Source organism: Oncorhynchus kisutch, unplaced genomic scaffold, assembly GCF_002021735.2.
Source record: "Oncorhynchus kisutch isolate 150728-3 unplaced genomic scaffold, Okis_V2 scaffold444, whole genome shotgun sequence".
In the NCBI taxonomy this organism is placed as follows: Eukaryota; Metazoa; Chordata; class Actinopteri; order Salmoniformes; family Salmonidae; genus Oncorhynchus; species Oncorhynchus kisutch.
The window spans coordinates 102,501-109,829 of NW_022262389.1; positions in this window are offsets into that span (position 1 = coordinate 102,501).

Sequence of the window (7,329 nt, forward strand, 5' to 3'; positions counted from 1 at the left end):
AATATGGTCATAAATGCATTTAACGGTCATTCTGATTTTAATGCCCGCTATAGGAGCACCCTACTACGGCCCTCTTTCACTCAGGGCCGTCCTGGGTGCTTTATGGACTGTTTGACAAGTGCTGGAGGAGGAAATAGAGCCGTGCACCTGGTGATTGAAACCGTGCACCTGGTGATTGAAAACGTGCATCTGGTAACCCAAAAATTCAAATATGGTCCTAAATGCATTTAAGGGTCATTCTGATATTAATGCCCGCTATGGAAACACCCTACTACGGCCCTCTCTCTGTCGGGGGCGACCTGAGTGCATTATGGACACTTTGAAATTTCACGATGGATACTGATTGCTATACAAGCGGTAACCCAAAAACACAAATATGGTCATAAATGCATTTAACGGTCATTCTGATTTTAATGCCCGCTATAGGAGCACCCTACTACGGCCCTCTTTCACTCAGGGCCGTCCTGGGTGCTTTATGGACTGTTTGACAAGTGCTGGAGGAGGAAATAGAGCCGTGCACCTGGTGATTGAAACCGTGCATCTGGTAACCCAAAAACACAAATATGGTCATAAATGCATTTAACGGTCATTCTGATTTTAATGCCCGCTATAGGAGCACCCTACTACGGCCCTCTTTCACTCAGGGCCGTCCTGGGTGCTTTATGGACTGTTTGACAAGTGCTGGAGGAGGAAATAGAGCCGTGCACCTGGTGATTGAAACCGTGCACCTGGTGATTGAAAACGTGCATCTGGTAACCCAAAAATTCAAATATGGTCCTAAATGCATTTAAGGGTCATTCTGATATTAATGCCCGCTATGGAAACACCCTACTACGGCCCTCTCTCTGTCGGGGGCGACCTGAGTGCATTATGGACACTTTGAAATTTCACGATGGATACTGATTGCTATACAAGCGGTAACCCAAAAACACAAATATGGTCATAAATGCATTTAACGGTCATTCTGATTTTAATGCCCGCTATAGGAGCACCCTACTACGGCCCTCTTTCACTCAGGGCCGTCCTGGGTGCTTTATGGACTGTTTGACAAGTGCTGGAGGAGGAAATAGAGCCGTGCACCTGGTGATTGAAACCGTGCATCTGGTAACCCAAAAACACAAATATGGTCATAAATGCATTTAACGGTCATTCTGATTTTAATGCCCGCTATAGGAGCACCCTACTACGGCCCTCTTTCACTCAGGGCCGTCCTGGGTGCTTTATGGACTGTTTGACAAGTGCTGGAGGAGGAAATAGAGCCGTGCACCTGGTGATTGAAACCGTGCATCTGGTAACCCAAAAACACAAATATGGTCATAAATGCATTTAACGGTCATTCTGATTTTAATGCCCGCTATAGGAGCACCCTACTACGGCCCTCTTTCACTCAGGGCCGTCCTGGGTGCTTTATGGACTGTTTGACAAGTGCTGGAGGAGGAAATAGAGCCGTGCACCTGGTGATTGAAACCGTGCACCTGGTGATTGAAAACGTGCATCTGGTAACCCAAAAATTCAAATATGGTCCTAAATGCATTTAAGGGTCATTCTGATATTAATGCCCGCTATGGAAACACCCTACTACGGCCCTCTCTCTGTCGGGGGCGACCTGAGTGCATTATGGACACTTTGAAATTTCACGATGGATACTGATTGCTATACAAGCGGTAACCCAAAAACACAAATATGGTCATAAATGCATTTAACGGTCATTCTGATTTTAATGCCCGCTATAGGAGCACCCTACTACGGCCCTCTTTCACTCAGGGCCGTCCTGGGTGCTTTATGGACTGTTTGACAAGTGCTGGAGGAGGAAATAGAGCCGTGCACCTGGTGATTGAAACCGTGCATCTGGTAACCCAAAAACACAAATATGGTCATAAATGCATTTAACGGTCATTCTGATTTTAATGCCCGCTATAGGAGCACCCTACTACGGCCCTCTTTCACTCAGGGCCGTCCTGGGTGCTTTATGGACTGTTTGACAAGTGCTGGAGGAGGAAATAGAGCCGTGCACCTGGTGATTGAAACCGTGCACCTGGTGATTGAAAACGTGCATCTGGTAACCCAAAAATTCAAATATGGTCCTAAATGCATTTAAGGGTCATTCTGATATTAATGCCCGCTATGGAAACACCCTACTACGGCCCTCTCTCTGTCGGGGGCGACCTGAGTGCATTATGGACACTTTGAAATTTCACGATGGATACTGATTGCTATACAAGCGGTAACCCAAAAACACAAATATGGTCATAAATGCATTTAACGGTCATTCTGATTTTAATGCCCGCTATAGGAGCACCCTACTACGGCCCTCTTTCACTCAGGGCCGTCCTGGGTGCTTTATGGACTGTTTGACAAGTGCTGGAGGAGGAAATAGAGCCGTGCACCTGGTGATTGAAACCGTGCATCTGGTAACCCAAAAACACAAATATGGTCATAAATGCATTTAACGGTCATTCTGATTTTAATGCCCGCTATAGGAGCACCCTACTACGGCCCTCTTTCACTCAGGGCCGTCCTGGGTGCTTTATGGACTGTTTGACAAGTGCTGGAGGAGGAAATAGAGCCGTGCACCTGGTGATTGAAACCGTGCATCTGGTAACCCAAAAACACAAATATGGTCATAAATGCATTTAACGGTCATTCTGATTTTAATGCCCGCTATAGGAGCACCCTACTACGGCCCTCTTTCACTCAGGGCCGTCCTGGGTGCTTTATGGACTGTTTGACAAGTGCTGGAGGAGGAAATAGAGCCGTGCACCTGGTGATTGAAACCGTGCACCTGGTGATTGAAAACGTGCATCTGGTAACCCAAAAATTCAAATATGGTCCTAAATGCATTTAAGGGTCATTCTGATATTAATGCCCGCTATGGAAACACCCTACTACGGCCCTCTCTCTGTCGGGGGCGACCTGAGTGCATTATGGACACTTTGAAATTTCACGATGGATACTGATTGCTATACAAGCGGTAACCCAAAAACACAAATATGGTCATAAATGCATTTAACGGTCATTCTGATTTTAATGCCCGCTATAGGAGCACCCTACTACGGCCCTCTTTCACTCAGGGCCGTCCTGGGTGCTTTATGGACTGTTTGACAAGTGCTGGAGGAGGAAATAGAGCCGTGCACCTGGTGATTGAAACCGTGCATCTGGTAACCCAAAAACACAAATATGGTCATAAATGCATTTAACGGTCATTCTGATTTTAATGCCCGCTATAGGAGCACCCTACTACGGCCCTCTTTCACTCAGGGCCGTCCTGGGTGCTTTATGGACTGTTTGACAAGTGCTGGAGGAGGAAATAGAGCCGTGCACCTGGTGATTGAAACCGTGCACCTGGTGATTGAAAACGTGCATCTGGTAACCCAAAAATTCAAATATGGTCCTAAATGCATTTAAGGGTCATTCTGATATTAATGCCCGCTATGGAAACACCCTACTACGGCCCTCTCTCTGTCGGGGGCGACCTGAGTGCATTATGGACACTTTGAAATTTCACGATGGATACTGATTGCTATACAAGCGGTAACCCAAAAACACAAATATGGTCATAAATGCATTTAACGGTCATTCTGATTTTAATGCCCGCTATAGGAGCACCCTACTACGGCCCTCTTTCACTCAGGGCCGTCCTGGGTGCTTTATGGACTGTTTGACAAGTGCTGGAGGAGGAAATAGAGCCGTGCACCTGGTGATTGAAACCGTGCATCTGGTAACCCAAAAACACAAATATGGTCATAAATGCATTTAACGGTCATTCTGATTTTAATGCCCGCTATAGGAGCACCCTACTACGGCCCTCTTTCACTCAGGGCCGTCCTGGGTGCTTTATGGACTGTTTGACAAGTGCTGGAGGAGGAAATAGAGCCGTGCACCTGGTGATTGAAACCGTGCATCTGGTAACCCAAAAACACAAATATGGTCATAAATGCATTTAACGGTCATTCTGATTTTAATGCCCGCTATAGGAGCACCCTACTACGGCCCTCTTTCACTCAGGGCCGTCCTGGGTGCTTTATGGACTGTTTGACAAGTGCTGGAGGAGGAAATAGAGCCGTGCACCTGGTGATTGAAACCGTGCACCTGGTGATTGAAAACGTGCATCTGGTAACCCAAAAATTCAAATATGGTCCTAAATGCATTTAAGGGTCATTCTGATATTAATGCCCGCTATGGAAACACCCTACTACGGCCCTCTCTCTGTCGGGGGCGACCTGAGTGCATTATGGACACTTTGAAATTTCACGATGGATACTGATTGCTATACAAGCGGTAACCCAAAAACACAAATATGGTCATAAATGCATTTAACGGTCATTCTGATTTTAATGCCCGCTATAGGAGCACCCTACTACGGCCCTCTTTCACTCAGGGCCGTCCTGGGTGCTTTATGGACTGTTTGACAAGTGCTGGAGGAGGAAATAGAGCCGTGCACCTGGTGATTGAAACCGTGCATCTGGTAACCCAAAAACACAAATATGGTCATAAATGCATTTAACGGTCATTCTGATTTTAATGCCCGCTATAGGAGCACCCTACTACGGCCCTCTTTCACTCAGGGCCGTCCTGGGTGCTTTATGGACTGTTTGACAAGTGCTGGAGGAGGAAATAGAGCCGTGCACCTGGTGATTGAAACCGTGCACCTGGTGATTGAAAACGTGCATCTGGTAACCCAAAAATTCAAATATGGTCCTAAATGCATTTAAGGGTCATTCTGATATTAATGCCCGCTATGGAAACACCCTACTACGGCCCTCTCTCTGTCGGGGGCGACCTGAGTGCATTATGGACACTTTGAAATTTCACGATGGATACTGATTGCTATACAAGCGGTAACCCAAAAACACAAATATGGTCATAAATGCATTTAACGGTCATTCTGATTTTAATGCCCGCTATAGGAGCACCCTACTACGGCCCTCTTTCACTCAGGGCCGTCCTGGGTGCTTTATGGACTGTTTGACAAGTGCTGGAGGAGGAAATAGAGCCGTGCACCTGGTGATTGAAACCGTGCATCTGGTAACCCAAAAACACAAATATGGTCATAAATGCATTTAACGGTCATTCTGATTTTAATGCCCGCTATAGGAGCACCCTACTACGGCCCTCTTTCACTCAGGGCCGTCCTGGGTGCTTTATGGACTGTTTGACAAGTGCTGGAGGAGGAAATAGAGCCGTGCACCTGGTGATTGAAACCGTGCACCTGGTGATTGAAAACGTGCATCTGGTAACCCAAAAATTCAAATATGGTCCTAAATGCATTTAAGGGTCATTCTGATATTAATGCCCGCTATGGAAACACCCTACTACGGCCCTCTCTCTGTCGGGGGCGACCTGAGTGCATTATGGACACTTTGAAATTTCACGATGGATACTGATTGCTATACAAGCGGTAACCCAAAAACACAAATATGGTCATAAATGCATTTAACGGTCATTCTGATTTTAATGCCCGCTATAGGAGCACCCTACTACGGCCCTCTTTCACTCAGGGCCGTCCTGGGTGCTTTATGGACTGTTTGACAAGTGCTGGAGGAGGAAATAGAGCCGTGCACCTGGTGATTGAAACCGTGCATCTGGTAACCCAAAAACACAAATATGGTCATAAATGCATTTAACGGTCATTCTGATTTTAATGCCCGCTATAGGAGCACCCTACTACGGCCCTCTTTCACTCAGGGCCGTCCTGGGTGCTTTATGGACTGTTTGACAAGTGCAGGAGGGATGCACCTGGTGATTGAATGCATCTGGTAACCCAAAAACACAAATATGGTCATAAATGCATTTAACGGTCATTCTGATTTTAATGCCCGCTATAGGAGCACCCTACTACGGCCCTCTTTCACTCAGGGCCGTCCTGGGTGCTTTATGGACTGTTTGACAAGTGCTGGAGGAGGAAATAGAGCCGTGCACCTGGTGATTGAAACCGTGCACCTGGTGATTGAAAACGTGCATCTGGTAACCCAAAAATTCAAATATGGTCCTAAATGCATTTAAGGGTCATTCTGATATTAATGCCCGCTATGGAAACACCCTACTACGGCCCTCTCTCTGTCGGGGGCGACCTGAGTGCATTATGGACACTTTGAAATTTCACGATGGATACTGATTGCTATACAAGCGGTAACCCAAAAACACAAATATGGTCATAAATGCATTTAACGGTCATTCTGATTTTAATGCCCGCTATAGGAGCACCCTACTACGGCCCTCTTTCACTCAGGGCCGTCCTGGGTGCTTTATGGACTGTTTGACAAGTGCTGGAGGAGGAAATAGAGCCGTGCACCTGGTGATTGAAACCGTGCATCTGGTAACCCAAAAACACAAATATGGTCATAAATGCATTTAACGGTCATTCTGATTTTAATGCCCGCTATAGGAGCACCCTACTACGGCCCTCTTTCACTCAGGGCCGTCCTGGGTGCTTTATGGACTGTTTGACAAGTGCTGGAGGAGGAAATAGAGCCGTGCACCTGGTGATTGAAACCGTGCACCTGGTGATTGAAAACGTGCATCTGGTAACCCAAAAATTCAAATATGGTCCTAAATGCATTTAAGGGTCATTCTGATATTAATGCCCGCTATGGAAACACCCTACTACGGCCCTCTCTCTGTCGGGGGCGACCTGAGTGCATTATGGACACTTTGAAATTTCACGATGGATACTGATTGCTATACAAGCGGTAACCCAAAAACACAAATATGGTCATAAATGCATTTAACGGTCATTCTGATTTTAATGCCCGCTATAGGAGCACCCTACTACGGCCCTCTTTCACTCAGGGCCGTCCTGGGTGCTTTATGGACTGTTTGACAAGTGCTGGAGGAGGAAATAGAGCCGTGCACCTGGTGATTGAAACCGTGCATCTGGTAACCCAAAAACACAAATATGGTCATAAATGCATTTAACGGTCATTCTGATTTTAATGCCCGCTATAGGAGCACCCTACTACGGCCCTCTTTCACTCAGGGCCGTCCTGGGTGCTTTATGGACTGTTTGACAAGTGCTGGAGGAGGAAATAGAGCCGTGCACCTGGTGATTGAAACCGTGCACCTGGTGATTGAAAACGTGCATCTGGTAACCCAAAAATTCAAATATGGTCCTAAATGCATTTAAGGGTCATTCTGATATTAATGCCCGCTATGGAAACACCCTACTACGGCCCTCTCTCTGTCGGGGGCGACCTGAGTGCATTATGGACACTTTGAAATTTCACGATGGATACTGATTGCTATACAAGCGGTAACCCAAAAACACAAATATGGTCATAAATGCATTTAACGGTCATTCTGATTTTAATGCCCGCTATAGGAGCACCCTAC